We start from the raw sequence: 11692 nt of genomic DNA, 5'->3' as shown, positions 1-11692 counted from the left end.
CTCAGTGCTGTGTAAGGATTCGGGGGGATAGTTCTGGAAAGTGCTCAGCACAGCACCTGGCAGGGGTAAAATAATGGATCTGAGGTCTGCTGTCTGGAGTCACAAAAAAGAGGCCCAACTGCTCTCTCCCCACAATAGGATGCTCTGGAGGCCCGAGGTATTCTAGGTATCTAACTCAGGAGTTCACAAAAACCTGAAATGTATCTGTATAAATGTGCATTGTGGGGAAAGGTTCAGGGCTTTGGGCAGAAAGAGACCATGACCCATTGAGAGTTAACCACATTGATCTAATCTACAACCCTCATTTAGGAAACTGAGACCAGAGGCTCACCCAAGTGTTCTTTGTGGGTCAGGGGACCAAAGCACACAGGGATTCAGTCCACTGTGAGAACTTCCCTGCCCAGGAGCAGGCCCCTGCCTTGGAACACAGGCCTGAGATAGCATTACTGCCACCTGGAAGCAGCGTACACCAGGCAGAGGCTTCCGGATCTAGGGAGAGTGGGGATAGAAACAGCAGGGGCCACCATTTGGATGGAGCAATAAGATTGTGGGAGAATTTCAACTTCCTTTTTAAATTTGTCTCTCAAAGTTGTTATAAGAGGGCTTGAACAACAAAGTAAAGTTGAGGGAGAAAGAGGTAGCGGCTTGTGGAAAAACAACTCCACCCGCTCCCCAGGGGACCTGCAGTTCTAGTTCATGAGCTCCTGTTAACAAAAACCAACAAAACCAAAGTGTGAAACATAAAGGGTTTCTCAAACACGAGTGTGGAGTGTGACGGGGAGTCGGCCAGAGGATGTGGAGCGGAGAATCCAAGAAGGGGATTGCTGAGCCTGGAAGAGATTTCTCTCCTATTTCAGGGCCATCCTAGCAGACAGATTTGGGCACCTCTGGGGGTGGGTGGGGGGGTCCAAACTCCAGGCCCAGGTGGAGGCAACAGGATGTAGACGCAAGACAGGAACACAGGTGTCAGCTCAGCCTAGGGAAGAATCACCTTGTTTGTTTTCAGAGGTCCTCTGAAAATAGAGTTTGTTGGTCTTGCTTGTTTTAAAATAATAAGTGCTCACTGTCAACAACATGAGAAGTACAGAAAAACAAACCAGAGGGGAAAAAACCACCCCTCGCACTGCACCCAGAAGAGGCACTGCTGATACTTTGATGGATCTCCTTCTATTTTAATCCTATTTTCATTGTAAACTGTAACAACCACAAAATAAATAAAATGCATCTGTAAGTTTAATAAGTAACAATAGCAGGGGTGAAGCTGTACAACATGGTGAATGTACCAGGTGACCCAGTTGTTCCTTTGAAACGGTGAACTCTCTATAATGTGGACTGTTCATTAATTAGCCTTGTGGGCTCGGAACGTGCCCAGGACCTCAGTGGCCCCCGGCTTAACCGTCCCTTCGCTCTTTCCCTTGGTTTTATGGCCCCTGGGCGCCCTTGCACCGGTATTTCTCAGCTCTGCCTGCTTTGGAACTTCCCACAGATCCAGTGGAACCGCGTGTGTTCTCCGTCTCCACCCGGCATCTGCGCCGTCCGGCCCCGCTGACCTGAAGAGGCTCCTTTGTTCGCCTGGCACGGACGAGCCACCACCTGGCCGCTCCCGGTCCTGGGGGACACTGGGCACAGCACGGCTGCCCCCGGAGCCGACACCCCTGCCGCCCGGAGTGAGGCTTTTTCCGGGGCCCTGGCACCGTGCAGCACGTTGTTTTCATTTGTTCTCTTTTTAAAATAGAGACAGCTTAGTTTTTTCCTGATTACAAAACAAAATCCAAAGATTCTTTTAAAAGAAAACAGAAGAAAAGCATACAGAAGCTGCCAGCACAGCCTGGAGATTGTGCTGGTCGTATCTGGTATGTCCTTCCAGGCTTGACGTCGCATTCCACACAAACGACAAATAGATGAGAGATGGCAGACGGGAGACAGATGAGAGATGAGAGATGACTGATGGACGATAGACAGACGACGGACAAGAGATGATAGACAACAGACAAGAGCTAGATGGGGGGTTTCTCTTGTCAGCAAACAGCACAGCCACAGGGGTGCGGAAACCTGGGCGTGCATCACACGGTAAGCCTGAGGTTCTAATGACACTCAGGCAGCCTGTCCCAGGTCCCACCAGCACCACTGTTCCATATAAGACGGAGCCACTGCTCTGGTCTCCATCCCTGTGTGCAAGTCCTACCACGGACTTCAGGTTGACCATCACCGCATGGATCAAAGGTCATGCCTGTCTAAAGCTTTGGAAGCATGTTATAGACCAACCTCCAGGAAAGCAGCACACGCCACCCCCCCAACCCTCAGAGCCCGGAAGTCCCGCCTGGATCCTAAGGAAGGCACGGCCGGGGCATGGACAGAGAGGTACCCAAGGGCACTGCCTTCCCACTGGTCCCACTCCGACCTCAGCTCTGCTCTGAGGCAGGGGGCAGAGGGAGACTTTGAGGCCTCTTCCCAGCAACTTGAGGCACCCACCACATGGTGGCCCTCCTCAGGAGGTCTCAGACCCCTCTCCCCAGTGATTACTCTGTGTCTCCTTGGCAGCACCAAGCCCCAGGTGGGAGGAGAAGGCTCAGGGCTGTGAGCTTGGCCTCTGGCTGCTCTGAGGGGGTTGGGAGGGTATGCGTGCTGGAATGGGGGGCTGTGGGCCTGGGTCTGTGGAACCTGCATGTGTGGGGCTCTGGGAAGGCACCAGAAGCCCTGCTGGTGGTCCCCACAGTCAGGGCCCAAGAAAGGGATTTGGTCCCCTCTTCCCCAGATAACACATAGCCCCTCCATTTCTGAGGCCAGAGACCCAACTGGCCTTCATGGGAAGGCTGCCCTTGATGTGGAGGTTGGACGGGAGACCTCCAGCAGCAGGGCCTCGTGCCTCCACCCTGGAGGGAGGGTCTCAGAGCCTGGGCTGTCAGGCCCATCAGCTCCCCAGTCCAGTTGTCCCAGGAGCCAAAGGGAGTTTGAGGGGGGTCACTGGAGAAGAGCAGGGACCTTAGAGACTGGGCTCCACCCACTCGGTTTTCACAGGAGAAACTGAGGCCTGCAGGTAACAAAGGACTTGCTCAGGTCACACTGTAAGCCTGGCCACCAGACTCAAGGTCAGTGCTCTCTTCCACATGGCACTCACAAGCCGTTGGCCCTGAGGAGGCCCCCTCTCCCCTGGCCTCCAGCTCTGTGAGCTGTACCCTGAGACTCAGCATTAACTACTCTGAGCTGAAGATCCCTCAAGGTCAGCACTCAAGTCCAGAAAGTCAGCATTCCCCATTCCAGGCCTCCCAGCCTCAGGGTCCTCTCTGGTCAACAGGCCCCGGTCTGGCTTAGCTCATGCAAACCCAGTGCCTGCCTGCCTGCCTTCCTCTGGGCCTACAGAGCTGAAGCACATTCAAGACTGAATATCACAGCCCAGTCTCTCAGCTTTTCACTCAGGATCCTGCCAGCCGAGACCCAGGTTCAGGGCCAATGCCCACAGGGAGCCCCGTGTGATCTTTCTGTAAGCGGGTCTCTGTCCCACCTGGAGCAGACAGCACACAAGGGGGCCCCAGGAATGATGTCTGGTGCTTATGTGTTGTGAACATGAAGGATGCCCAGTGTCTGAGAGAAAAAGCAGTCCCCTCCTACAGGCCTTCCTTCCAGGCCTCACACCTCACAACTCAGGTCCGTTCTGACAGGGCAGCCCCTCCCCGCCCAGCACTCCCCCAGCCCAAAGGGCCTCAGGTGTGTCCCTGCAGAGAGCAGCTCAGGCCTGTCAGGAGCTGACCCCAGGAGAAGGATGGCCAAGGGGTTGGGAACCCAGCCAGGCGGGTGCAGTGTGGGTGCACAGTGGTGATGCCCCACATAGGGGATGTCACCACCTCCCCTGTCTTCCATGGGCCATAAGGGAGATGTCCTGGCTGCATTTCTAGTCAACATATCCTGAGTGTCCCTGTACAGTGCAACACACACACACACTCACACATTCACACATGCACACACAAGTCACAGACCCTCACGCTCACTAGTGCTCACACATTCACAGTCACTCAGGTGCATGCACCAAAGCTCGAATTGACAGCACCCTCTAGTGGCTGCTGTTGTCACTTCTCTAAAAGGTCACAGTCAAACCAGTAATAACCATAGGGATGTTCATCAGAAATCCCAGATGCCCAAGTCTGGGAAGATCATTCTGTCCTTTCGCAGAGACGGATGTGACTACACAGCAGGTAACATGGAGCCCTGGCCCCTCTCAGACTAGGGTTTTCGCCCCCTCCCCCAAGGCCTAGGTACTTAGATTCCAGTTCATTCCAGTTCCCAGGGTCCTGCTAGAGCCCTCCCAGGGAGGGACTGGGGCAGAGGAGTTGAGGGTCTCATACTCCCACCTCCCTCACACGCAAGGTGCATGACCCACCATGAGGGAAGAAGGTACCTTGGGGAAGAGGAATTTCCAGACCAGAAGGTCCCTGAGAGCGGTATCCTCTGTGCTAGATGGGGCGGAGTTGGGAGGGGAGGGGGTTGCACTTTACAGAAACACAAAAATACCAAGAACACAGATACAGACTTGCCAAGTAGAGGCAACACATGCTAACGTGTGGTCAGCTAGCTCACACCGTTTACTAAGAGAAGAAAACCGACTGGTCATGCTGGACTCCTTTTGTTTCCACCCCAAGTCCCACGTACTCCCTACTTCCTGGAAAGAAAACGAGCACCATTCACTCCCCAGCTAGAAACTGATCCGCTCTGAAGACTGGCATTGCTGTAGGACCTGGGGACATGGCTGTGGCCTCAGAGACCAAGTCCCAGAGCAAAGTTCCTGTGGGTGACAGAGGCCAGAACAAACAACACGTTCTGCTGGAACATGTGGTGTGATGAGTTCCTTAGGGAAAGGAAGGGGTTAAGGGGGACAGAGTGACAACTGCGGGTTTCGGTGGATGGTCAGGAAAGGCCACCCCTGAAGGAAGTGAGAGGACCAGCCCAGGAAGGTGCTTGGGAAGAGTGCTCCCTGGAGAAGGAACAGTAAGTGCAGAGGCCCTGGGGTTGGGTGTACCCTGCCGAGTTGCAGGAATAGCAAGAAGGCCAGTGTGGCTCAGGGCAGGGAGGCAGGAGAGGGAGGCTGCGTGTCCCTGGGGCCTTGCAGCAAACGCTGAGCACCTTGAGTTTTGTCCCAAGTTTTCAAATGTACCCGAAAATCACGCGGACATATCGTGCTCCTACACATATCCTAACTTCCTACACGGATAACGGCTGGGATCTAACCAGTGAGCTGGATGGCTCGGAGTGAATAGACAGCAAGGTACCGGCCATCCCGGTAGATGGATGAACATTGGGGCAGTTCCGGTTCCTTCTTCACAAACACTGGCCCAGAGAACCCGGGTGCGCCCCTGGTGCACGCACCAGCGCTTCTGGGGGGCGCACACCAGACCTGGAACAGCAGGAGCACAGGGCGTCTGTACTCTGCGGGGACTGCGGGGACACGCGGCGTCTATGGTCACTTTTACTCTGAGCTGCAGCCGGCTTTCCCGAGCAGCCGGACTCATTTGCAGCCCTGCGACAGGCCACGGCCCTGTTCCTCACGTTCCCTCCCTTCCTTGTGTTGCTGACACTGAGGCTTGCTGCCCCGGCGGTGCGCACCCCCCGGAGGCACTGAGAACCCGGGTAAAGCCCCCTGGCGTCATTCGGCGGTCACTAAGCCCCGCCACCCTGGTCCCCATTCTGCCCTGCCTAGTGCGACCCTGGACTCTGGAGCCTCAGTTTCCCCTGGCGTCACTCGGAGGTCCCTGAGCCCACCCCACCACTGTCCTGGTCTCCGCTTGTTTGGGTCTGCGCGCGCCAGAGCCCCACCCTGCTCTTCTAGTGAGGGGACAGAGACCCCTGGTGGCCGAGGAGGGTGAGGCGGGTCCGGGAGCCCGGGCCAGATTGATGGAGGCTAGAGCCGGTTGGAGCGAGATGGCCCCGGGAAAGCACAGGGAGCCCCCCCACACACCGAGGGCACCTCCCTGGGACCCATACTCCGCGCAGAAGCTGCGCCAGCGGTGTGTCCATAGCAGGGACCCCGCTAGGTCACCTCCTGGGTTGGGGAAAGGAAGACCCAGGTTTTAGGGCCCCCAAGGACAAAGAGGGAGAATTCTGAGTGGGCAATGGAGGGAACCAGGCCCTTCTTGATTGTAACCTTGAGGATGCCCAGATGAGGGGGAAGGAGAAGAGCACTCATCTCAAGCAAGAGGATCTGAGCTTCTTTTAATTAAAGTCAGCTTCCACGGCTTCTACCCCCCCCCCCCCCGCAAAAAAAAGGTACAGGTATTTTGCACCTTGAACCAGTCCTCAGGGGAATTTACTAGTCGATTTGGGAAAAATTGACATCTTACCACATTGAATCTTTCAATCCATCAATATCTTCTCCTTCTTCCATTAACAGGTTTTAATAATTCTCAAGGAAGGCAGCCAGACCTGTGCCGGAACCATATTTTGCAACCAGTATGACAATGATGTCATGGTTTGGAGGGAATCCTCAGGGCAAGATTCATCAAATTGGGTATGCAGTGGAAGCTGTCAAACAAGGTTCAGCCACAGTTGGTCTGAAATCAAAAACCCATGCAGTGTTGGTTGCATTGAAGAGAGCACACTCGGAGCTTGTAGTTCTTCAGAAAAAAAATTCTCAATGTTGACAATCATACTGGTATCTCAATTGCGGGACTTACTGTGACTGCTAGACTGTTCTGTAATTTTATCCGGCAGAAGTGTTTGGATTCCAGGTTTGTATTTGACAGACCTCTTTCTGTGTCTTGTCTTGCATCTCTAATGGGAAGCAAGACCCAGATGCCAACACAATATGGCCAGAGACCATATGGTGCTGGGCAGCTTATTGCTGGTTGTGATGCTGTGGTGCCTCACATTTTCCAAACCTGTCCATCCGTCAGCTATTTTGACTGTAGAGCCTTGTCCATTGGAGCCCATTCTCAATCAGCTTATACTTACTTGGAAAGACATATGTCTGGGTTTATGGAGTACAGTTTGAATGAACTGGTTAAACATGGTCTGCGTGCCTTATGAGAGACATATTCCTGCAAGACAGGACGTAACTACAAAGAATGTTTCCGTTGGAATTGTTGTTAAAGACTTGGGGTTTACAGCTTATGAAGATGATGATGGCGTATCTGCACTCCTGGAAGGTCCTGAAGAAAAACCACAGAGACAGGCTCAGCCTGCTCCCCCTGCTGACAGAGCTGCAGGAAAGGCTGATGAACCAATGGAACATTAAGTCACAACCCTGTCTATATGTGTGGTATCACGTCTGTGAGAACGGAGGGGCACACACTGATGACACTATCTGCATACTTTGAACCAAAAGATGCAAGGTGGTCTTACGGTATGTTTTAGGAATCAGTCCAGATGGGTTTGTTCCCAAGAAACTTGTCTGAAACCATAAAACGGTATGCATTTTTCTTCGAGAGGGTCTAAAAAAATCATTTTCTAGAAAGTACAGTTATCTGTACTAATGTTTTTACATGAAGAACATAGTGTCTTTGTGGTTTTAAAGGCAACTGTGAAATAAAATTGTTTCACCTGCCTGTGGGGGGAAAAATGCTCAATGAAGTTGTATGTAGACTTTTTCCCATAAACAGATGGCTTGGACATCTCTTTAGATTAATCCCTACTTAACTGACGTTTTTAATGCAGTTGTAAATTGTATCCTTCTTAAATGTCATTTTCTATTCATTGGCTGATATACAGAGATACAATACATTTCTATATCTGAAATTGGATCTGGTAAATTTACTACACTTTTTTATGGGTTCTAGTAATTTATCTGTACATTTTATGGGACTTGCTACATACTTAAGCATAATATCTGTGAATAACAACAATTTTCTTACTGTTTTCTCAATTATTATATACATTTCATTTCTTTGCCTTGCTTATTCTCTCTGCTGGTACGGTAACAGAGGTGCAACGTCGGGGAGACTAGTGGGCATCCTTGTCACAAAAGGGCTTTTCGTTTGTTTGTTTGTTTTTAAAGATTTTATTTATTTATGACACAGAGAGAGAGAACCAGAGAGAGGGAACACAAGCAGGGGGAGTGGGAGAGGAAGCAGCAGGCTCCCAGCGGAGGAGCCTGATGTGGGGGCTCGATCCCGGGTCTCCAGGACCACACCCTGAGCCGAAGGCAGACACTTAACGACTGAACCACCCAGGCGCCCCACAAAGGGATGTTTTTAAACATTTCATTATAAAACATGATGCCTGGCATATCTCTCATAGATCAAGAAAGTTCTGGGGGCACCAGGATGGCTCAGTTGGTTGAGCATCAGACTCTTGATTTCCAGCTCAGGTCATGATCTCAGGGTCATGAGATCAACCGGGAGCCCTGAGTCCTGCATGGGGCTCCGCACTCAGCTCAGCGGGGAGTCTGCTTGAGATGCTCATTCCCTCTGACCTTTCCTCCACTCATGCACGCACTCACTATGTAACTTTCTCTCTCTCTCCAATGAATAAATAAATCTTAAAACAAAGTGCTGTTATGGTCCTTGTATGATGGGTCTATTAAAGTCAATTGTTGGATTTTATTCAAAAGAAAAATGCTTTTTCTGAGTTTTATTATGCAGTGTTTTTTTTTTCTTTAATGTTGCAAATTTGCATAGATATTTCTAGTGTCGAGCCAATCTTGCCTTCTTGGAATGCATGAACCAGACTTGTCCTTTATGTAGTATCCACACTATAGCTGGAATTCAGTGTGATAATATTTTGTTTAGAATGTTTGCATCTATATTGCTGAGTGAGAGAAAGCTGTAATCCTTCTTTTGCTGCCCTTGTCAGGCTTCACAATCTAGGTTGTGTTAGTTTTTTTATAAAATGAGACAATGTTTATTCTGCAAAAGAATTGTTTTCTTCTCTGGAAGAATTTGTGTAAGATTAGAATTGCTTACCAGTGAAGCTCTCTGAGCCAGTTTTCATTGTGGGAAAGTTTTCGGCCACTGATTCAATGACTTTAGAAGAACTGAGATTTTCTATTTCTCCTGGAGTCAATATGCGTGTTGGATTAGATTTCTCTAGGAATGTTCTCATTTCATCTCAAATGATTGGCATTATGCTGTTATAAGACTGTCGTTATCCACTTGGGGTGTTCCATGACCAGAAAAAATGTCCCCTTTTTTGTTCTTGATTTGGTTAATTTTTGTTTTCTTTCTGTAGTTCTTGATAAATTCACCAGGTCATTTTCAATTTCAGTCATATTATAAAGCAACCAGCTCTCTGCTCTCTTGTTTCATCATACCCACTGGATATTATTTATTTCTTCAGTATTTGCTCTTCCCTTTCTGGCTGCCTTCATTCTATTCTTCTTTGAGATTATTTTATTCTTCTAGCTTTGCAGAGTATATGCTTGGCTCATTAATTTTCGGGCTTTTTATTTTCTATCAAATTTCAATATACATTTTAAGGTTATTCATTTCCCTCTGTGTACTACATTAGCTGTATCCCTTAAGATTTTTATGTAGGGATTTCATTATTATCCAGTTCAAAATGTTATCTTATTTCTAATTTGAGTCCTTCTCTAAACCACAGGGAGCATATTTATTTATTTTCGAACATAGGAGGACGTCTAAACATCATACTCAGTGGTGAAAAACAGAGCTTTTCCCCTAAAATCAGGAACAAGACAAGGATGTCCATGCAAATCACTTTCATTCAACATAGTACTGGAAGTTCTAGGTAAAGCAATCAGACAAGAAAAAGAAATAAAAGGCATCCAAACATATAAGGATATGTACTACCTCCCTGTCATTGATTTCTAGTATTTTGCTTAGAGAACATATGCTGAATGATTTCAGTCATTTAAAATTTGTTTAGGCTTGCTTTATGACCCAGTATGTGGTCAGTTTTGGTCAATGTCTCTTTCCTGCTTGCAGGGAATATACATACTGTAATTTTGGATTCATGTCCTATAAATAAATCCATTAGGACAAGTCATTTAAGTCTTCCAATCTGCTATCTTCTTCAAGTTATTTCAGTTATTTCTTTTTTTAAAAAGGTTTTATTTCTTTATTTGACAGAGAGAGAGACAGCCAACGAGAGAGGGAACACAAGAAGGGGGAGTGGGAGAGGAAGAAGCAGGCTCCCAGTGGAGGAGCCTGATGTGGGGCTCAATCCCAGAATGCCGGGATCACGCCCTGAGCTGAAGGCAGACACTTAACAACTGAGCCACCCAGGCGTCCCATCAGTTATTTTGAGTTATTACCTAGTCCACCATTCCTGGAAATGGAAGCACTTCTTTAAATAACTTTCTTCGTGCAACATTCATTTGTGAAATGTGTACCAAGCATTAACATTGTACAAGAGTAATGTCTGGGCTCCTTACATTTCCAACACTTTAGTTGCCTTCGTATGATGGAACTTCTTGGCCTTTTCCCTGCAATATTTGAGGCTGGGGCAGAATTACTGGGCAGCTCTCCATGCTTCCAGATCATGTGTGCAGACCTCTGTTATAGGTGGTGTCAGTCAGTGATCCTGTGGAGCACACCAAAAAGTGGTCTCAAACAAGGAAAGAATTATTGGCTCACGTAACTGGGATTCCAGACATGGGACACTTAGGGCTGCCTGAACCCAGAGGTCCTGGCCCTGTTCCTCTAGGATTCTCCCAGCTCTGTCCTTGTTCCCACATTGGCTGACTTCCCTCGTGATGGCAAAATAGCTCCAGCAGAGCAGGACTTCACCCCAGCACATGACACATCCAAGGAAGGAGAAGGTCTTGAGCCTGGTTTTTTGATGGGTCAGCACCATATGCTGGTACCAACTGAAAGTGGCCAGCTGCAGCATTACAACCCCATTCAGGGGTGACCCTGAAAGATAGCAGTGAAGGACAGCTTTCCCAGGAACCGAAGACTGAGAGGTACATCTCAGGTCTACTTGGGCTGGATTGAGAGATAGCAAGAAATATGGACCCACAGCGATTCACAGGAGTTACTAGTGGTTTGGTTAGATGGTCTGTGTTTTGGGCTAAATGTTTGTGTCCACCCCCAGATTCATATGTTAAAGGCCTAACCACCAATATGATAATATTTGGAGGTAGGTCTTTAGGAGTTTGATTTCGGTGAAGTCATGAGGGGCCCCTTGTGATGGGATTATAAGGAGAGGAAGAGAGAGCTTATCTCTCTCTCTCTCTCTTTCCTTCCCTGCACACACACAGGCACATACCAAGGACAGGCCATGTGAGCACACAGTGAGAAGGCAGGTGTCTGCAAGCCAGAAAGAGGGTCCTCACCAGGAACTGAATCTGCCAGCACCTTGCTCTCAGGCTTTCCAGCCACCAGTGGGACATAAATGTCTACTGTTTGAGCCACCCAAACAGTTGCTATGTTATAGCAACCCAAGCAGACTGAGACAGTCAGGGGCTCAGAAGGATCAAGGGTCACTATTTGAAAACTAATGACAAGGAACAAGTGAGAAGAGGTATGGGGATAGGCCTCTTGGAGTGGACAGAATGTGAAGGTGGTCCCATCCCATATCACCAAGTGACATGAGAATGCTCTCTGCAGAGGAGAGTTCGATAATCATGTAGACAAAATGGCACACTTTACAATGTCAGTCAGCTTCATTCCCAGCCATCCCAGTGTTTTGCCCAATGGGCTTATGAACAAAGGGGCCATGGTGACAGACTTGGAGGCTGGGCATGAGCTCATCAACATAGTCTATCAAGGCTGACTTGGCTACTGCTGCCACCTAGTGGCTACTT

The 11692-nt window shown here is 49.2% G+C and overlaps 1 pseudogene; it reads left to right on the top strand.

Annotated features, from left to right (window-relative positions):
- The first annotated feature begins 917 nt into the window (after positions 1 to 917).
- On the top strand, positions 918 to 8047 carry LOC100484572 (annotated as a pseudogene).
- Positions 8048 to 11692: the final 3645 nt, after the last annotated feature.

The sequence above is a fragment of the Ailuropoda melanoleuca genome, chromosome 14 (assembly GCF_002007445.2).
Source record: "Ailuropoda melanoleuca isolate Jingjing chromosome 14, ASM200744v2, whole genome shotgun sequence".
In the NCBI taxonomy this organism is placed as follows: domain Eukaryota; kingdom Metazoa; phylum Chordata; class Mammalia; order Carnivora; family Ursidae; genus Ailuropoda; species Ailuropoda melanoleuca.
Note: the sequence above shows the minus strand (reverse complement) of the source record. Positions and strands in the feature narration are given on the sequence as shown.